General features: G+C 42.5%; 1 protein-coding gene across 2 annotated transcripts in view; it reads right to left on the reverse strand.

Annotated features, from left to right (window-relative positions):
* Nucleotides 1-21445, reverse strand: part of LOC123747793 (proline-rich protein 36) — a 78389-nt gene extending 56944 nt beyond the window's left edge. For both annotated transcript variants that reach the window (XM_069334363.1, XM_069334364.1), the window contains exon 1: nucleotides 20991-21445. The gene's annotated coding sequence lies outside the window, so the exon portion shown is untranslated. The remainder of the gene's footprint in view (nucleotides 1-20990) is intronic.
* Nucleotides 21446-22986: the final 1541 nt, after the last annotated feature.

Below are 22986 nucleotides of genomic sequence, written 5' to 3' on the forward strand. Positions count from 1 at the left end.
CAATACATGTCTAACTACCATACATGTATATACATATACACACACATATATTCACATGTATATATTTTTTCTCTGATAGGATAGGACGGACGGTCGCTATCTGAACTAGCGAGTAATTCGTCACTTAACCACAGAAGGTGATTATCAGGTGCTTTTACAAGCTCGAAGTTATAGTTACATCATTTGAGCTACCTCATCCCTTTGTGTGTATTTTACCTCAATAAACTTATTTCAATTTCAATTCAGTTACATCATATAAATATTAAATAATTGTTGCATTACACATTCAATCTCGGGTACATGTATATCATCAAGTGTTCCAGTATTCAGATAATATTTGCCAAAGTTTAGTATATCTTATCCTAGAGGGGCGGAAGTCAGTCAATATGGGACATTATCTTGAGGTTATCTTGAGATGATTTCGGGGCTTTTTAGTGACCCCGCGGCCCGGTCCTCGACCAGGCCTCCACCCCCAGGAAGCAGCCCGTGACAGCTGACTAACACCCAGGTACCTATTTTACTGCTAGGTAACAGGGGCATAGGGTGAAAGAAACTCTGCCCAATGTTTCTCGCCGGCGCCTGGGATCGAACCCAGGACCACAGGATCACAAGTCCAGCGTGCTGTCCGCTCGGCCGACCGGCTCCACTACAACATAATGTTCAAAGTCTTCAAAGAAATGTTTGTTTTCTTTCACAAAGTTGACACGCGGTGTATTCGACACTTTCACAAAGTTGACACGCGGTGTATTCGACACTTTCACAAAGTTGACACGCGGTGTATTCGACACTTTCACAAAGTTGACACGCGGTGTATTCGACACTTTCACAAAGTTGACACGCGGTGTTTTCGACACTTTCACAAAGTTGACACGCGGTGTATTCGACACTTTCACAAAGTTGACACGCGGTGTATTCGACACTTTCACAAAGTTGACACGCGGTGTTTTCGACACTTTCACAAAGTTGACACGAGGTGTATTCGACACTTTCACAAAGTTGACACGCGGTGTATTCAACACTTTCACAAAGTTGACACGCGGTGTATTCGACACTTTCACAAAGTTGACACGCGGTGTATTCGACACTCTCACAAAGTTGACACGCGGTGTATTCGACACTTTCACAAAGTTGACACGTGGTGTATTCGACACTTTCACAAAGTTGACACGCGGTGTATTCGACACTCTCACAAAGTTGACACGCGGTGTTTTCGACACTTTCACAAAGTTGACACGCGGTGTATTCGACACTTTCACAAAGTTGACACGCGGTGTATTCGACACTTTCACAAAGTTGACACGCGGTGTATTCGCCACTTTCACAAAGTTGACACGCGGTGTATTCACCACTTTCACAAAGTTGACACGCGGTGTATTCACCACTTTCACAAAGTTGACACGCGGTGTATTCAACACTTTCACAAAGTTGACACGCGGTGTATTCGACACTCTCACAAAGTTGACATGCGGTGTATTCGACACTTTCACAAAGTTGACACGCGGTGTATTCGACACTTTCACAAAGTTGACACGCGGTGTATTCGACACTTTCACAAAGTTGACACGCAGTGTATTCGACACTTTCTCTAAGTTAACACATGGTGTACTCGACACCTGAGCACAGAGACAGCTGCTAGATACGCAGCCCACACACTATTGAGCATCAGCATTACAGAGGTCTTGCGCTACTAGTCCCAAATGTCAATGTCCAAGAGAGTGACCGAACAGCTTTCCATAATGGATTCCTATAGACTATACTATGGGATAAAGAAAAGGAACACAAGGTATAATGGAGTTAAAAACTAACCAATACACAGAAGCAAAATGCAAACTTATACAGCCTTTGATGCAAACAAAACCCAAGAGACAACTGGCGATAGTTTGATACAACAAAAATTGAAATACAACAAAAATACAACAAAAGAAGAGAAATACAACATATATACAAGATACGGGAATATATACGCAGGAATCTGGAGAGCAACATAGAAGCAGTATGGGAATTACATAGCATGCAAGGTCAAAGATCATCCTAAAGCAATCTACAGTATCATTAGAAGGAAAATGGTCAATTATAAAGTGGTAAGGCTGAAGTTTAAGCAACCCGTTCTCCCACTTGCTTATTGTCAATATCTTGCTTATGAATAAGTGCATATTGTGACATTAATTTATTGTGAATATTTGAGTTTACCTTGAAAAGCTGAATAGAAAACCACAACCTAACCTAACCTAATCTTCTTAGTATGTTAAGATATTACAATTAGTACTGAACCTATACTTATATTGATATTAAAGTTTTATAAAAATAATAAAACAAAGCTAAAATATTTAAATAAATTGTAAAGTAACTCAGGATATTGTCAAATTTTGTATAAAATCTCTAATGTTTAATTAAACTGAGAGAAAAAGTTAGTGCCTTGAAAAAAATGGCTTGGAATATGTCACATATGTACTTATTTATAAGCGAAATAGTGAATATATGTAATATGTCATATTTGTGCTGTCTTTTGCGAGAGCAGAAGACAGAAGAGTATTTTTTTTAAACTGTAATATCAATATAGGTATAGGTTCAGTACTAATTATAATATCTTAACATACTAAGAAGGTTAGGCTAGGTTGTGGTTTTCTATTCAGCTTCTCAACGTAAACTCAAATATTCACAATAAATTAGTATGTCACATATGCACTTATTCATAAGCAAGATATTCACTATAAGCAAGTGTGAGAACGGGTTGCTAAGAGATAGTACATCTGGGTGCTAGCTAAGGATAAGGATAAGGGATATAACAGCTCCTCACCCTCCGAGTGAGGAGCTGAGTAGGATAAGAGACACGGACTGGAAAAGATCTTAACAGAGAACTTTAGCTTCTTGGTTAACATTCACACTGCTACCCGTTGACGGTGTGGACACAATGCGACCCAAAGGTCGCAGGGCTTGGGCCGGGCTTGGGCCGGGCTTGGGCTGTAGCTCTAACCGTAAAGGTTAGAACCCCCCCCCCCCCCCCCCCCTTGACGGTCATGCTTTCGGGAGAAGCAATATTGTTAAGGTCCTGAAGGACGTTACCGGCATCACATCCACTGACATTAGTCAGGAAGGTGATGGTATCGTGCTCTTCTTTTCAGGTGAGGAAGAGCTAGAACAACTCTTGACCAACGATGCCATTCGTCGCAAGGAGCACCACCTACATCCTCACTTTCCACGTCAGTTCCTGGCCGGAAGAACTGCTTTTAGCAGCAGGACCATCCAGTGGATCGCTGACCGACCGCAGCTTAAGATCATGGACAATATCGAGGACGAAAATCCGAACCTGGCTGTATTGAACCTAGAGTTCTGCATCACCCACAAGTCATCAAAGAATTCACCACCATTGCTGCGGCCACCCAGGCTGCCACACAAGACTTTTACTGCTTCGGGTTACAAAAACAACTCCACCAAGTAAGAAAGAAACGACACATTGAGATCCAGTAGTGCTTCAAGTGCTACGAGCTCTCTCATCCCTCCAACAAGTGTCAGCACCCTGTCCAGAGGTGCAGCCTGTGTGTGCTGGACCATCACTACTCCATATGCAAGGCAACCGACCATCACTGCTTGCTCTGTGATGGCAATCACCTCGCAATTTCCTACCGCTGCCCCCGCAGACAGGAAAGCATCAAGGCCCAGGTTGAAGCCAAGAGAAACAACCCTTCTACCTCCGCGACCAGAACCCCAGACGCTCAACCCACCACCTCAGCTCCCACCAACCGACCAGAAGAATTTCCAGTCTTACCAAAGAGTGGCTCCTTCAACCAGGCGATCCAGCCTTCACAATGGGGACCCAAGGCCCCACAGGCTCCTTCACAGCCCCCTGCATCACGTGCAGGCATTATCCCTGGTCTTATTAGACTACCGGAAAGGCTTGCTGACCAGACAACCACCGTTTGTCAGTGAACTAAACATGTTATACTTAGCCAATGGCCTGGACCCCATCATAGCCCCTGGCGCAAGTCTCACTGCCTCCACTACCACTCCGGAGACTACCACCAGGACGACCACGAGGTCGATTTCAACACAGACTCCAGAACCACCCATGACCCAGGCGGCACAAAGGTAATTCCCTCTCCAGCTTCCAACACTCCTACCATCACCATCTCAGCAGCCGCGCTAGCAGACGTGCTGTCTACAAATGCTAACAGCACCACCAACGCTCCTGAAATAGCTTCTACCACCAATCCACGACACCTGAGCCTACCACAGGCTGCGAGGCGAAAGAGAAAAACACCAACTGCAGAGGTTACGGATTCCTCAGACGAGGAAATCTTAGTAGGAGCTCCACCGCCGCACCACAAATACGACACCTACTCGGTACAAGACCTCCTCATGGAGACCACCTCACCAACGACAGCACGGCTCAGCCAAAGTCTCAGGCAAAGAAAAAACGGAAGACCTAGAGGTCTACACTAACCCACCAACTCCATAACTGGTACAGTCAGCCCTCCGGAACTGAAAACCACCATGAAGACCCCCATCAATCCCCAGACCTCTAGTATCTGCTATAGATACAAATGATAGCTCCAAAGAGCCTCTATTTACGGGCTCACCATAGCCCGTGCTACTGGAACTTTTTTGTTCCGAGTAGCTGAATCTAAAACAACAACAGCAACTTCTCGATTAAGCAAGCTTCCTTTGGCAAAGACAAGAGCGTGTCTTCTGATTTCCTTCTCCACCAGGCAACATAGTGTAGCTGGAGCAGAGATCTTATTAGTGTCTCGTACACCGACTCTTACAAGATCTCTGCTCCAGCTACACTTTGCTGGCTGGTGGAGAAGGACACGCTCAGAGGACACGCTCTTGTCTTTGCCAAAGGAAGCTTAACCAAGAAGCTAAAGTCAAATTCCAAGGAAAAACATCCTCCTCAAAGAGGCTGGAAAATAGGACTCCACAGGGAGGGATACTAAGCCCCTTCCTCTTCAACTGTTTCATGGAACGATTCATAAAGCTCAAATTATCAAAAACCAAACTGCTTAACTATGCAGACTACTTTGTGATCATCATCATTGACAACAGGCGCCAGGAACCATGCACAAAAATGCTTAGACATCATCAGCAGGGGAGCGGAACACAGAGCAGTGAAAATAAACAGCAATAAACCAAAGCAATGGCCGTTAAAATGAGAAGTGAAGACATCAGACTCGCAACACAAGGATACGAAATTGAGTGGGTTACCCCTTTTCACTACCTAGGAGTTATAATAGACAGCCAGTTGAAATTCACTCAAGAAATTTAATATCTTCGGCAATGTTGTAAAGCCAGAAACTCAGCTTTGTGCTCCCTGACCAGTCTTAGAGATGGTGCATCTCTACCAGTACTCAAAATGTACTACGTTCAAGCAGTTAGGTCACTCATCGACTAAGCTGCTCCTGCTCTTACATCCCTCAGTGATAACTAATAGGGGGAACTGAAAGTGTCTCAAAATAATGCTCTCAGGACAATGATTGGAGCACCTATATGGACGCGTCGAGAGAATCTAAGACTTACCAGCCTTAGAAAACTAGAATCAAACAAAGAATAGCCACCATAACAGCAAAACTTGTTGTAACCACCATAACCCGTCCAGACTGTCAATCAAAGATATCATACACAGATCTCTTCACATAAACTTTCCATATAGAACAAGTGCATGGACGGATAATCTGCTCAAGATTCTAGAGAAAGTGGACTTGAAAAGTACCATTAAAACACAAGGGGAAGATAGACCATATCAACACTTTCGGCAGCCTCCTCCATGGGAAGAATTAAGTCTAAAGATAATCAGTGAAGGATTACCAGTTAAAAAATCAGCATGTGACCCGCAGAGGTTCAAAGCAGTCATAGAACAACAAATGGAAACCATCTCAAGACCCACAACCACTCACATCTTCACAGACGGATCAGTTGATCAAGAAAAAGGTTCTGCTGGGGCAGCAGTTTACATTACCAACCATGAAGCTTACTGGAGCATGAATAGTGGGTGCTCAACATTGCAAACAGAATTATATGCCTTGAAGGAGGCTATAAATTATACATTTTAGAATAATTTACATGATGTCATCATTCATACCGACTCTAAATCTTCGCTCCAGGCATTGTTATCCAGCAAGCACAGAGATAATATACAACTCATCACAGAAATCCAGCTTTTTTTTTTTTATTAATACATGAGGTACATCTGCATTAGTGCAGCTACCCTAGACTATATGAAGTGGAGTACAGTGTGTCAAAAAAAGCTAACTAGGTGATGCTAAAAAAAATCCCCATCACACAGGATGGTTAGTCATACAGAGGCATGTGATAAGCAGTCTGCACTGGCAGACTCCGGATGCATTTTGAGGATATCATCAACACAAGATTGAATAAGGTAGCAGTGGTAATAAAAGTCCCCATCTCGCAGGAAATCCAGCAAATAGGAAAAGAAACGCACAATCTAAGGCTTTCAATCAAACTAAATTAGATACCAAGTCACAATGACATAGATGGTAAGGAAAAGGCAGACTCACTACCAAAAACTGCCACTGCTCTACCTCTTGTTCAGGTTCAAATACCTCCAAGTTTTTTACAGATTAAGGAGCAAATCAAGAAGAAAATACTCCCAACTATCAAAAGTCGCCACAGAGCCAAAGTAGCGGAACGAAGATCCATTTCGATATGGTACGAACAAGTTATTGGGTATTACTCTCTTAAGTCTGGTAAAAGAATATCCAGAGACATTGCAGTAGCCATACACAGACTTAGACTTGGTTACAAGTGCTGCTGGGAGGTAATGAAGCCAATTGTCAAAGAGTGTCACATCTGTGGAACAGAAGCAGAGGCGCCACTATTGCACTACTTACTGGAATGTGAAGCTACTGAAGCCCTGCGCATCAAACTCAACATTAATCCAACGACAACAGCTGCATTAGATGCAAACTCCACAGTGACTACAATGGTTAGAAAAGCTGTTGAAGAATGGGACACACTAGTGAACATTGTGCATCTATATCCGCCATCAAGATAATGTTATTAAAACAAGACTAAAACCAGTGCACTAAAACAAAGCTGAAAAGAAATAGAGGAAAAGGAGGAAACCTCCACCTCCATTTAAAACTTTGTCCCAAATATCACAGTAACAAGGTTATCGCGGATAACCGAACTCAATTACGGGCTCACTATAGCCTGTGCTACATGGACATTTTGTTCTGAGTACCTAAATCTAAAACAACAACAACAACAAGATCTCACTATATCACCAGGAATCTACGAAAAGGAATACACTCAACGCGCTGTACCTAGCCAACAGGAGCCTGGACCCCATCATCGCCCCAGGCGCAAGTCTCACTCCCTCCACTACCACTCCGTTGACCACCACCAGGACGACCACGAGGTCGATCTCAAAACAGACTCCAGAACCACCCAAGACCCCGGGCGACACAGAGGTATTTCCCTCCCCAGCTCCCAACACTCGTACCATCACCACCTCAGCAGCCGCGCTAGCAGACGTGCTGTCTACAAACACTAACAGCATCACCAACGCTCCTAAAATAGCTTCTACCACTAATCCACGACATCTGAGCCTACCTCAGGCCGCGAGGCCAAAAACAAGACCAACTATAGTTGTTACGGACTCCACAGATGAGGAAATCTTAGTAGGAACTCCACCGCCGCAGATCAAATACATCTCACTACAAGACTTCCTCATGGTGGCCACCTCACCAAACTCTAACGACAGCACAGCTTCACCAAAGTCTCAGACAAAGAAAAAAACGGAAGGTCTAGAGGTCTACACTAATCCCACCAGCTCCATAACTGGTACAACCAGCCTTCCGAGGCTGAAATCCACCATGAAGACCCCCCCTATCCATCCACAGATCTCCAGTATCAGCTATTGGTATTGGTAATGGCTCCAAAGAGCCTCCACTTACGGGCTATTCATGCCCGTGCCATCTTTAGGGCGGCTTAGTCTTTATTAATCAATCAATAAAAAATAATACCCACCAGGAGCCATCCACCAGGAACCCACCACCAGGAATCATCCACCAGGAATCATCCACCAGGAGCCATGCACCAGGAGCCCCGCACCAGAGCACAGTTGACCTCCGACCTTCCTGCCTGTATCGCATAATGAATTTTTTCTCCTAGATAAAGGTGATGTGTTGGTTGACTGGCGAGTGTGGATGTGTAAGGCTGGCGAGCGTGTATGTGTGTTAGGCTGGGAAGTGTGTATGTGGATGTAGATGTGTATGTAAATGTGTATGTGTGTGTGTATATGTGTGTTCGTATTATTTTTAATTTGTGCTAGTAGAATCGAGCTGATAGCTCTTGGATCCCGCCTTTCTAACCATTGGTTGTCTAATGTACTGACTCCTGACCTACTTTCCTTTTGTATTATTTTCTACATATTTCACACACACACACACACACACACACACACACACACACACACACACACACACACACACACACACACACACACACACACACACACACACACACACAAACAAACACACACACACACACACACACACACACACACACACACACACACACACACACACACACACACACACACACACACACACACACGCACGTACACACACCCAGGAAGCAGACCATAACAGCTGTCTAACTCCCAGGTACCTCTTTACGGCTAGGTAACAGGTGCATCAGAGTGAAAGAAACTCTGCCCATTTGTTTCCGCCATTGCCGGGAATCGAACCTCGGCCCACAGGACTACGTATCCAGCGTGCTGTCCACTCAGTCACCAGGCGCCTGCGGTGTGTGGCGGGCGGGCGCGCGCGCGTGTACTCACCTAGTTGTGTTTGCGGGGGTTGAGCTCTGGCTCTTTGGTCCCGCCTCTCAACCGTCAATCAACTGGTGTACAGATTCCTGAGCCTATTGGGCTTTATCATATCTACATTTGAAACTGTGTATGGAGTCAGCCTCCACCACATCACTTCCTAGTGCATTCCATTTACTAACTACTCTGACACTGAAAAAGTTCTTTCTAATGTCTCTGTGGCTCATTTGGGTACTCAGCTTCCACCTGTGTCCCCTTGTTAGCGTCCCTCCAGTGTTGAATAGTTCATCCTTCATCGTGTGTGTGTGTGTGTGTGTGTGTGTGTGTGTGTGTGTGTGTGTGTGTGTGTGTGTGTGTGTGTGTGTGTGTGTGTGTGTGTGTGTGTGTACTCACCTAGTTATGCTTGAGAGGGTTGGGCCTTGGTTCTTTGGTCCCGCCTCTCAACCGTCAATCAACTGGTGTACAGGTTCCTGAGCCTACTGGGCTCTATTATACCTACATTTGAAACTGTGTATGGAGTCAGCCTCCACCACATCACTTTCTAGTGCATTCCATTTATTAACTACTCTGACACTGAAAAAATTCTTTCTAACGTCTCTGTGCCTCATCTGGGTACTAAGTTTCCACCTGTGTCCCCTTGTTCGTGTCCCACCCATGCTGAAGAGTTTGTCTTTGTCCACCCTGTCAATTCCCCTGAGAATTTTGTAGGTGGTTATCATGTCTCCCCTTACTCTTCTGTTTTCCAGGGACGTGAGATTCAGCTCCTGTAGCCTTTCCTCGTAGCTCATACCTCTCAGTTCCGGGACGAGTCTGGTGGCATACTGCTGAATCTTCTCTAACTTTGTCTTGTGTTTAACTAGGTATGGACTCCAGGCTGGAGCTGCATATTCCAGGATTGGTCTGACATAAGTGGTATACAGGGTCCTGAACGATTCCTTATACAAGTTTCTAAAGGCAGTTCTTATGTTGGCCAGTCTAACATATGCCGCTGATGATATCCTTTTGATGTGGGCCTCTGGGGACAGGTTCGGTGTGATATCAACCCCCAGATCTTTCTCTCTATTTGACTCTTGCAGGATTTCACCTCCCAGATGATACCTTGTGTTCAGCCTCCTGCTCCCTTCGCCTAATTTCATTACCTTACACTTTCCTGAGTTGAACTTTAGCAGACATTTTCTAGACCATTCCTCCAGTTTATCCAGGTCATCCTGTAGTCACAGTCTATCTTCATCCGTTTTGATTCTTCTCATAATTTTTGCATAATCAGCAAACATTGAGAGGAACGAGTCCATACCCTCCGGAAGATTGTTTACATATATTAAAAACAGGATGGGTCCAAGTACAGAGCCCTGTGGGACTCCGCTGGTGACAACTCGCCACTCTGATGTCTCCCCCCTCACCGTTACTCGCTGTTTCCTGTTGCTTAAATACTCCTTTATCCACTGGAGCACCTTCCCTTTTACTCCTGCCTGTTGCTCCAACTTTAACAGCCTTTTATTGGGTACTGTGTCAAGGGCTATCTGGCAGTCCAGGAAAATGCAGTCGGGCCACCCTTCTCTTTCCTGCCTAATTTTTGTTGTTTGGTCATAGAATTCTATCAAACCTGTGAGGCACGATTTACCATCTCTGAACCCATGCTGGTGCTGTGTTACAAAGTTATTTCCCTCCAGATGCTCTACAAGCCCTTTCCTCGCGATCTTCTCCATCACCTTGCATGGTATACAAGTTAAGGAAACTGGCCTGTAGTTCAGTGCCTCTTGCCTGTCACCCTTCTTGTATATTGGGACTACGTTAGCTGTCTTCCAACTTTCTAGTATGTCTCTTGTTTCCAGTGACCTGTTATACACCATAGAGAGTGGCACACTTAGTGCTTCTGCACCTTCCTTTAGTATCCATGGTGAGATTCTGTCTGGCCCAACTGCCTTTGTCACATCCAGCTCCAGCAGACACCTTTTGACCTCATCACTGGTGAGGTCAAATTCCTCCAAGGTTGCTTTGTTTGCCTCCTCATCATTCAGTGCAGGGGCTTCTCCTTGTTCTATTGTGAAGACCTCCTAGAATCTCTTGTTGAGTTCTTCACACACCTCCTTGTCATTCTCTGTGTATCTGTTCTCCCCTTTTTTCAATTTCTTCACTTGTTCCTTCCCTGCTGTTTTCCTCCTGATATGGCTGTGGAGCAGCTTTGGTTGGGTCTTGGCTTTACTCGCTACGTCATTTTCATACTGTCTCTCTGCTTCCCTCCTCACTCTGAGGTACTCACTTCTGGCCCTCTGGTATCTCTCCCTGCTCTCCGGTGTTCTGTTATTTCTGTAGTTTCTCCATATTCTTTTACTCAGTTGCTTCGCTACCTTGCATTCCTGGTTGAACTATGGGTTTTTCTGTTGTTTTTCGTTTTTCTCCTTTTGGACGAGGATAAACCTGTCTGCAGCTTCCTGGCACTTCTGCGTGACAAAATCCATCATGTCCTGCACATTCTTGTCTCTAAGTTCTGTTTCCCATGGTATTCCCCTGAGGAAGTTCCTCATCTCGTCATATTTTCCTTTTCGGTAATTTAGTCTTTTCCCCTCCACTCCCATCCTTGGATAGCTTATCCCTACCTCCACCAAGTACTCAAAAGTCAGTACACTGTGGTCACTCATTCCTATGGGGGCTTCAACTTTGACTTCCCTTATTTCTGACTCATTCAGGGTGAATATCAAGTCGAGTCTAGCTGGTTCATCATTGCCTCTCATTCTTGTGGGTTCCTTGACATGCTGGCTCAGAAAATTCCTTGTCGCCACTTCCAAGAGTTTAGCTCGCCACGTATCTGCACCACCATGTGGGTCCCCATTCTCCCAGTCTATCTTTCCATGGTTGAAATCACCCATGATTAAGAGTCTTGAGCCATTCCTGCAGGCAACTGAAGCTGCTCTCTCTATTATATTAATGGTTGCCATGTTGTTCCTATCAAACTCCTGTCTAGGTCTTCTGTCATTTAGGGGAGGGTTGTAAATGACTGTCACTCTTATCTTAAGTCCACCCATTGTTATAGTTTCTGTTATGTAATCTCTGAACTCGTTACAGCCCGGAGTTTCCATCTCATCAAAACTCCAGTCCTTCCTTATCAGCAGGGCATGTGTGTGTGTGTGTGTGTGTGTGTGTGTGTGTGTGTGTGTGTGTGTGTGTGTGTGTGTGTGTGTGTGTGTGTGTGTGTAAATAAGGGCATCGCCACATTTGAGATTGTTCTCTCCACATGAGAAGTTGCCAAGCCATTAGAAAAAAAATTATAACCATTAAATGGACTATTTTCGTGTTATATAAAAAATTATTTCTTTGCCTTTCAAGTGATTTTTTTAAGTTTTTAATTATTTTTTTGTAGTAAAGGTATAATATTTTTATACCATTAGAAGACTTTTTTATTTTGTTTTTGATTAAAAATGAACAATTGTTTATCTTTAAAGGGACATTTGAATCAATAAAAAATATTTCAATGTTCGCTTTTAAAGAGACATTTTCATGGTAGGAGGATTCTTTCATTTTCCTGACGGGACATTTTCACGCGTGACTTTTTCAAGTAATTAAACTGACATTTTCGCGACATTAAAGGAATCAAGAGAGAGAGAGAGAGAGAGAGAGAGAGAGAGAGAGAGAGAGAGAGAGAGAGAGAGAGAGAGAGAGAGAGAGAGAGAGAGAGAGAGAGAGAGAGAGAGAGGGAGGGAGGACTGAAGAGAATTCATACCCGACAACTCACTAGGAGTCGACAGCGTAACGATGGAAATCTGTATTCAGGGTAATGAACTAATACTCATTATTGTCTTCAGTCCACCAACAATCAACACGTGTACTAAAGAAGAATTTGATGACACTCGCAAGGGCCTTATAACTCTCCTGAGAGAGAGAGATTATAGCAAGAACACATCAAAACAAAATCACAATTGCTGATTCTTGGCAACTTCAATTTTGAAAGCAATAGACTGGGAAACCTACAAAGCAAGAAAGCAAGGCTTCTGGACCGGCCGATTCGTAAAGTTTACCCCTGAAAACTTTCATGTATTAATATTTTCTCTATCAATGCTGGATTTCGTATGTACCAGGAAAGTAGAAGAGATGTTTGACATTCACATACTTTCCTCTATTGGGCAAGAATGACCAGGTCCTTTTGGAAATAAAATCTGCAATACATTATAATCTAAAAACAGACTGGGGTAATCAGTTGAGAAAAACAGAATTTCAAGAATGGAGACTTAGGGGGAACTTAGAAAGTTCTATAATGAATTTTGCGGTGAAAGAGTTGTTGTTAGGCAAGGAAGTAAATGATGTATGCCAAATTTTGTGAGATAAATGAGGAAGACACAACACAGTTCATACCAAGCCAGAGGTGCAGAACTAGAAAGCAATGTTGGCTCAACATGAAGTGTGAGAGAAACAGAAACAACAAAAAACTGAATCAATATAGCCTATCCACCAGGAACCATCCATCCACCAGGAACCTAAAGCCTATTTGAGGCCTAATCCTCAAACATACGTGCTATACAAAAGGCAAGAAAAAACTACACGGCAGTGAAGAGACAAGCAGAAAGAAATATGGAGAAAGGGGATAGCAGGAAAATGAAAAAAACTATTCATTAAATCATTTAAAGCAAATTGCAGGTAATGGATAAAATCCAGAATTTGATAATGGGGAACACATTCACAGAGAAAGGAAAGATGTGTGAAATAATGAACAGTTCCAAAGTGTGATTGCGCAAAAAGAAGTTTTCAGAGAACCATACACAATACAGATTTCAGAGAGTAACAGAGTACATAGAGGTACCTCGAGGCAGTGAAAAAAAATTACTCAAGGAGCTAGAAGGAAATAAAGCAGTTGACCCAGATGAAGTTCCACTTTTGGTTCTGAGAGAATGCGTACCTGAGCTCAGCATTCCACTTCAAATGATATTTCATACATAGTTGTGTATAGGAGTATTGGCAGGTATATAGAAAAAGGCAAACATGGTTCCATTCTACAATAATGGAAGCAGAAAACACCTAAATAACAGAGCTTATCGTTGATAAGCGTGAAAGTCAAAACACTCGACAAAATTGTTAAACCCAAATGGGACAAAAATATCTGATAAGACATGACATAATAATAGACAGTATGACTTTAGAAAAGGAAGGTCTTATGTAACAAATCAACTTAATTTTTATGATAGAGCCACATAGGGCCTACAGGAAAGAGATTTGTTGGACTGACTACATTAATCTGGATTAAAAAGGCTTTTGACAGTGTCCAATAGAAGAGGTTGTTCTGGAACATGCTTGGCACTTAGGCTCATCCTGTCCTCCTACCAAGAACGGCGCTTTTCGTTCGTATGTGTTACGTAAGGCCAAAAAGTGTCGTACTAGAAAATGGAAGCGGCTCGCGAAAGTGACGTGCTGTCCCGTTTTCTGTTTTGGGTCCTCTGGTAGTTAGGAGAGGCCATTTTAAATTGACCTTCTTGACGTTGGGAGACCTTATAGGGATAGGCTGGCTGACATGGATGATTTTTTTTTTAACTGACAGAAAAATGAGGTCGGTGATCAGAAGCAATGTATCAGACTAGAGAAATGTTATCAGTGGAGTACCATAGGGTTTAGTTCTAGCACTAGTAATGTTCATTATACAAAGTATATGAAGAATCTTTCAGAGGAAATACAGAACTATATGAACATGTTTGCTGATGATGCTAGGCTACTAGGGAAGATGAGAAACTTAGACTATTTACCATGTCCTTCAAGAAGACCTGGACAAAATAAGTATATGGAGCAACACCTGGCAAATGGAATTTAACGTGAGTAAATGCCACGTAATGGAATGTAGAATAGGAGAAAATAGGTCACACACAACGTACAAATTATGTGAAAAAGCGTTAAAGAAAGAGATCTAGGAGAGGTTCTGGGCAGTAGATTATCACTAGAGGAACACATAAAGAACATGGTGGGATGAGCCTATGCTACGCTTTCCAACTTCAGAATCGCTTTTAAATACATGGATACCTTGAGGTTACCTTGAGGTGCTTCCGGGGCTTAGCGTCCCCGCGGCCCGGTCGTCGACCAGGCCTCCTGGTTGCCGGACTGATCAACCAGGCTGTTGGACGCGGCTGCTCGCAGCCTGACGTATGAGTCACAGCCTGGTTGATCAGGTATCCTTGATCAGGTATCAGGTGTGGATGGTGACACACACTAAAGACATTTTTCACGACCTACGTGAGATTAAATTAACTGGAATATGCATCAGTTGTATGGTGCCCATATCTCAATAAGCACATCAATAATCTAGAAAATGTGCTAAGACATGTTACTAAATGACTTCTTGAACTGATAAGCAATGCTATGATGATAGACTACAAGTGTTAAATATGCAAAAGCTAGATGTTAGAAGAAAAAGAGGTGATAAGATCACAACATACAAAATATTAATATGAATCGACAATATTTTATAGAGGAATTTTTTAAACCTGCAACTTCAAGAACAAGAGGTCCTCTTCAACATTAAGTGTGAACAAGTGAGTTAAGTGAAAAGGTGGTGGGACCAAAACCGTTAGTAGTCTCAACGTGTTATACGACAAAGAGTACTGGGAAGACGGGACACTAAGAGCGTAGCTCTCATCCTATAACTACGCTTAGGTAATTACACACATAACTTGCTAACAGACAGCGGCCATCATTTTAAGATATTAAGAACAAGCCACATTACTGAGCCCGAAATGTCACTGGCCTGGAAAGGTCTGACCTTTCCGACTGGGAAGGGGGTGGGGGAGGGGGGGGGGGGGTGAACAGAGCCTTCCAGAACACGGCACTGAAGAACAAGTCATGTTCATCCTGTCCACGCACACGTAATTGTGAACTGAGGAAAAATTTGATTACAAAAAAAGTTACGCAATGGGTATTTTATGTGCAATAAAATACATACTCACGTGGCATATATATATATATATATATATATATATATATATATATATATATATATATATATATATATATATATATATATATATATATATATATATATATATTAGCTGTACCCGGCCATGCGTTGCTGAGTCACAGCAACTCTCCCCTGTCCCCCCATCCTCCCCCACCATTCCCCTCTCCCCCCTCCCTCATCCTCCCCACCATTCCCCGTCCCCTCGTCCTCCCCACCATATCCCCATCCCCTTGTCCTCCCCTCTCCCCTGTCCCCTTGTCCTCCCCACTCCCCTGTCCCCTTGTCCTCCCCACTCCCCTGTCCCCTTGTCCTGCCCTCTCCCCTGTCCCCTTGTCCTCCCCACTCCCCTGTCCCCTTGTCTTTCCCACCATTCTCCACTACCCCCTCCTTTCGTCCCCAAGTTTCCCCCACTCCCTTGTCCCCTCATCCTCCCCACCATTACCCATTCCCCACTCCCTCGTCCGATGCGTTCCCAAATGATCTGATATTTCCATCAGAAAAATGGGAATATCAAATGATTTGAGGTTCCCACTGAAAAATAAGAATAGTTAAAAAAAACGAAATGATAAACAATGAAAAATATAAAAAAATAAACTATACTCAGGAAATGAACTGTCTGGTAAACAACACAGCTCAATTTCAAGGCAATGTCACACAAAATAATTAAATCAAAATCTATGAACATTCAATTTATCAATGCGATCAGAAACATTGAAGTGGAATCTTAACATATTTAGTATAGCGAGTGTTGCTTTTACGTGTAAAAGATGATGCAGTTGTTCAACAAAAAGCATGTTTTTACCTGTCACAGGTGTGTGGAATATATATAGTAGATATATAAAAACACGCGCATATTCGAATGTAACATTGTGTCAAAATTTCAAAGCAATTGGCAAAGAGGTTTCGGAGAATTCCCTCACATGAAAATCACAGTTTTTAACATGTTTTTACCTGTCACAGACGTGACATCTATATAGTTTGTATATAAAAACACCCTCGTATGCGCATGGAACGTTGTGTCAAAATTTCAAGGCAATCGGTGAAGAACTTTCAGAGATTATAGCGATTTTGAACAAACGAACATTTGCATTTTTATTTAAATACTAGCTTTTCCTGGCCATGTGTTGCTGAGGCTCAGCAACCTTCCCCTGTCCCCCCAGTCCTCCCCACCATACCCCCTGTCCTGTCCCCTCTTCCTCCCAACCATTCCCCACACCCCCATCCCCTTATCCTCCCCACTATTCCTGCCCTCCCCCATCCCTTTGTCTTCCCCCATCATCACCCACTCCAGCGTCTGCTGTGTCTAACCATTCCTCACTCCACCGTTCCCCTCCTCCTCCTCTCCATCTCTCTCTCCCCCATCCCCTCGTCCTCCCTACCATTCCCTCGTCTCCTCGTCCTTTCCACCAAACCCCACTCCTGTCCCCTTGTCCTTCCCACCATCCCCCACTCCTCTGTCCCCTCGTCCTCCCCCACTATTACCCCCTCCGCTGTCCCCTTGTCCTCCCCAACATTCCCGACTCCCTCGCTCGATGCATTCCCAAACGATCTGATATTCCCATCATAATATTGGGAACATGAAATGATCTGATGTTCCTATCGCTGAAATATAAGAAAAACTGTTAAAAAACGAAATGAAAAACAATGAAAAAGTACACAAAATAAACTATACTCGGGAAATGAACGGTATGGTAAATAACGCAGCTCAATTCCAATGCAATGTCACACAAAATAATTAAATCAAAATGAAAATCAATTGAAACCTATGAAAATTCAATTTGTTAATGCAATCAGAAACATTGAAATAGAATCGTAACAAATTTAGTATAGTGTGAGTTACTCTTACGTGCAACACATGGCGCTGTTTCTTAAAAAATTAATGATTTTACCTGTCACAGGTGTGGCATTTATACTTATACTTACGAAATGAACGGTATGGTAAACAACACAGCTCAATTTCAACGCAATGTCACCCAAAATAATTAAATTAAAATGAAAATAATTCAAAATTTATGAAAATTCAATTTATCCATGCAATTGGAAACACTGAAATGGAATTGTAACATATTTAGTATAGCCCGAGTTGCTATTATGTGCAACAGATGGCAATTGTACGACAATTTTTGGCCTTATATAGAGTATAAGTCAAAACGCGACGCTCTATTAGGAGGACGGGTTGTGTTATGAATGTGATGGAATGAATCAGACCACCGTTGAGTAAGTAAATTGTCTCTACGATCTAGTTAGTGTTGCCTTGTGTTGATCCGAGTGATCGACCGTTCTATCAACCATATTTCCTTGTACGGCCGACGCAGGCGGAAAATAGAACGCTTTAGGCGATTGACTGATGAAGATTAAGCCTCCCAAGATTGATTGATGAAGATTAAGCCACTCAAAAGGTGGCACGGGCACGAATAGCCCGTAAGTGGTGGCTCTTTTGAGCCATTACCAGTATCAATAGATGATACTGGAGATCTGTGGAGGTGCGACTGCACCCTGCGTGACGGGAGATGTCTCCCCTCCGCTATTGATATTGATTGATAAAGATTAAGCCACCCAAAAGGTGGCACGGGCACGAATAGCCCATAAGTGGTGGCCCTTTCGAGCCATTACCAGTATCAATAGATGATACTGGAGATCTGTGGAGGTGCGACTGCACCCTGCGTGACGGGAGATGTCTCCCGTGGCACCCAAGAGGTGGCACTGGCATAAATAGCCCGTAAGTGGCAAGTTTGAGGCGACCTCAAGCATTTGTTGGTCCATCAGCCCGAGTGGTGACGATCAAATACTTGTTAAAGGGTGTGAGAGGATTCGTCGAATCCCAATCACACAGTCTTAGTCTGAGCAGTGACTTGTGTCATTTCTAGTTATTATTTGTGTAAATAACTTTGGTAATTTTTGGTAACTGTTGGAGTCTCAGTGTCTTGTGGCGTTATTTAGTGGCCAAGTTATGGCTTTAGAGACGTATACTAATTCCATGATCTATTGTAGTCACAATGACTAATTTAGAAATTGTTATTAATGTCTCAGTGACATGCAATCTCGTTCGGCGATTATAGACCTTTAAAACAAAATCTACGAACCGCGAACAACGACGACACCACATGTAGAAGCCTAATAACTAGAAGCCAACCAAGGAAGAAGCCAAAACAGAAGACGGGAAGTAACACCATCCATCAAGAATGAAGACACACACACAGAAGAAAGACGTCTCCACTAAGGACGAAGAAAAAATTCTGCACCACGAGCCATCAACAAGACCAAGCCTCTTAGCCTAGCTGTCACTGCACACAGCCTCAAGCCAGCCCAGCTGCTGGGTTAAGCCTTGGATATTTCCGTGTTGCTACGACGATGCTCACCCAATGGGTATCTTTCCTGTATGTATTGATTGGTTGAAATGTATGCATCAAAGCAAGGGATGTACAGTATATATATATATATTATATATATATATATATATATATTATATATATATATGTCGTGCCTAGTAGCCAGAACGCACTTTACAGCCTACTATGCAAGGCCCGATTTGCCTAATAAGCCAAGTTTTCCTGAATTAATATATTTTCTCTAATTTTTTTCTTATGAAATGATAAAGCTACCCATTTCATTATGTATATGGTCAAATTTTTTTTATTGGAGTTAAAATTAACGTAGATATATGACCGAACCTAACCAACCCTACCTAACCTAACCTAACCTATCTTTATAGGTTAGGTTACGTTAGGTATCCGAAAAAGTTAGGTTAGGTTAGGTTAGGTAGTCGAAAAACGATTAATTCAGGAAAACTTGGCTTATTAGGCAAATTGGGCCTTGCTTTGTAGGCTGAGAAGTGCGTTCTGGCTACTAGGTACGACATATATATATATATATATATATATATATATATATATATATATATATATATATATATATATATATATATATATATATATTTTGAAAGGTGTACACTATTTCTCGGTGTACATACGATGAGTTTACTATGTACGGTATTAAAGTATTATTTCCCAGTTAGTCGGGAAGCCTCATTTAGTCCACAAAATCACCCTCCTGTTCTTATGCAAAGGTAGGTCCTATTTATTAAACAAGGTAAAAATCATAATTTTCCACTAAAATGAATACCTAAATGGTTTCCACTTCTGGACATGTTTAAAAATTTGGGTGTTGGGAATAAGACCTATTATACTCTGGAGGATTTAATATTAAGGTCACCACACTAGCTTGTTGACCTTCGGGCAGTTGACCTACTGCCCGAAACGCTTTGCGTAATAGTGGCTTTAGGCATTGTATGTACTAGCTCTTATCTATAAAGCCAACAAACTTTGTAAAATCTCTTTATGTATGTACCTTTGCCTAAATAAAAATTATTATTATTATTAAACGAGCATTTTATGTACATCGTGAAGCTTGATAAGATATTCGGAGTTTATCTATCTATATCTGTAATAGAATTATTGTAGAGAATTTAGTTATTTTCAGTTTTTTCCATTTATATTGTTCTGGTGTTGTTGTTGTTAAAGATTCGCTACCTGGAACAAAAAGTTCCAAGTAGCACGGGCTATGGTGAGCCCGTAGTGCCTTACTTTTAATAATTATTATTGTTCTGGTGTTGGCCTTAATGCTATCAATCTCCGGGAGGATATTAAAGCTACCACAGTAGCCTACTGGTCAATCAACAAGAGTAGTTAGCCCTGAAATGTACTCTTAGTGAGTATATACATTAAAAACATATATATTACATATATTCCTTATTACTCTTTAGTAATAACTTTAATTTAATTTTATAATTTATCTAACATTTATAAAAATTCACGTGTTTATATAAAGTTTATTAAACTATTAAGATTACAAATATTCAATAAAACATTTTCATAATACTTCATTTAATATCATTTACCTTTACCTAGCATATTTTAAGGTTTATTTTTCGGCTACTATAATAATTTTATCAACGTTGTCAGCTAACATATCATTATCATCTGGCCAAGAGATAACAAAGAAAATTAATTATACGAAAGCATGACTGGAAATAAGGAAGATTCCTAAGTAATTACTACCTAGAAACCATATATGAATTGACTACATATTCAATTTGAAATTAATAAACATATCCAATTATAAAACGATGCTTATTTAATAAATTTAAACAATTCCATCGTTACAGACTCGTAGATTTAATGGTTTAGAAGAACGTTAGCCTAAATACCTGTTTTTGTTCCACACTAAAAAAGGTTGTTGTAGGTGAGCTTAGTGAACTCGTAGACTAATATTTACCCTTTTGTGTGTGTGTGGCCTTTTTCAGCTGTCGTTAGACGCTAGTTGATCAGCGAGTAGATATACACAACACTGTCTTGTTTATTCATTTCGTGGGACTTTCTGTGGTGTTTCCGAGCAGACTGATAGTGAGGTGGTTGATTTAGTGAGACCTTACTGTACAAAATGCCTTCAACAGCCACGAAATGAATCCTGAACGTAATCCTCACACGCTCAAAATCCCAGTCTTGCGTCTCTCTTACAAACACGGTCAAATTTGTGCTGTTTCTCTTTCTCTCCCGCAAGCGCTAAATGGAGCCCCCGCCTCTGCTCCTTCAGCACTCAGCGATGGCGCGTGTTAGCAGCTAGTGCTGATTATAATGCTGCCACCTCGCGGGGAAGGAACGTCCATCATTGTTCCTGTGACGAAGGGAGAGGCGCTGGCTCCCGGCGGCACGTCTGCTCCTTGCTGCTGCCCGACCCACACTGCCTCGCGTCAGTGTACCAGCCCGTCTCCCGTCCGCCCTATATTCACTCCCTCCTCCTCCTCCTGAATGCTCAACTAGCCACATCATATTTCCTATGATAAGATTCACTGGGAAAACAGCTGTATCTGTGTCTCAAAGAGGCACAGATACACGAAGAGCTAAACTAATTAATGCACCAGTGAAAAACATTTAAAAATCAGGATAAAAATATTAATATATATCGCTTCTCGATGTTAATACACTCAGACATTACTGAAGTAATCTTACTTAAGATTACACCAGTGACATCTTCAGGAATACACTGTTGAACTGACACAGGTATACTGAGCTTACAAGGTTATTGATGTTTTAGATTCAGCTACTGCAACAAAATTTCCACGTAGCACGGCCTATGGTGAACCCGTAACTCGCTATAAGCGTACACGATTTATTGATGAAGATTAAGCCACCCAAGCGGTGGCACGGGCATGAATAGCCCGTAAAGCTTAAAAGATTGTTGTTGTTGTTGTTTTAGATTAGGCTACTCAGTCAAGCAGCTAACAATGCTCTAACCGACGGCGGCCACTTAGTATTCTCACTGGACCAAGTCCTTGGATTGCACAAGGTGAACTGCCTTCCTCAGTGCAACCGCCTCCTTACATCACCTCTGTGAACATAAAACGTCATTAATTAGATGGCCAATACACTGGGTAACCTTCGGATAACACCCTTCCACCAGGGAATTGAAATTGTAACTGTAGCCACAACCTATAGATGGCGTTGATCTCGATACGCCACTCACCAGAGGTCATTATCATCATTTACCTGGGGCAGGAAACCGGAGTCTTTCACCGATACCACGCCACCACCAACAGATGGCGCTGTCTATGTAGCCCTCAATACCGGGGGGTTGCAGTGCAGACCCATAGATGGCGCTGAAATCGCCACTCCATACTCCAGCGACGGTGTCGATACCGTAACAATAAGAATTTGGGATGGGACGGAGGGAAGGATAAGGGAGTATCTAAGCAACAGGAAACAGCGAGTAACTGTGAGGGGAAAGGAAGGAAGGAACTATCAGGTGGAAAGCGCCAAGCCATTTCGACTATATAGCACTGGGAGGTGAAATCCTGCAAGAATCAAATAGAGAGAAAGAGCTGAGGGATTGATATCACACTGAACTTGTCTCCAGAGGCCCACATCAAAAGGATATCATTAGCGGTATATGCTAGACTGGCCAACATAAGAACTGCCTTTAGAAACTTGTGTAAGGAATCGTTCAGGACCCTGTATACCACTTATGTCAGACCAATACTGGAATATGCAGCTCCTGTCTGGAGTCCATACCTAGTTAAACACAAGACAAAGAGAAGATTCAGAGCTATTCTACCAGACTAGTCTCAGAACTGAGAGGTATGAGCTACGAGGAGCTAAACCTCACGTCCCTGGAAGACTGAAGAGTAAGGGGAGATATGATAACCACCTTCAACATTTTCAGGGAAATTGACAGGGTGGACAAATACAAACTATTTAGCATGGGTGTAGAACAC

The sequence above is a fragment of the Procambarus clarkii genome, chromosome 31, assembly GCF_040958095.1.
Source record: "Procambarus clarkii isolate CNS0578487 chromosome 31, FALCON_Pclarkii_2.0, whole genome shotgun sequence".
Taxonomy (NCBI): Eukaryota; Metazoa; Arthropoda; class Malacostraca; order Decapoda; family Cambaridae; genus Procambarus; species Procambarus clarkii.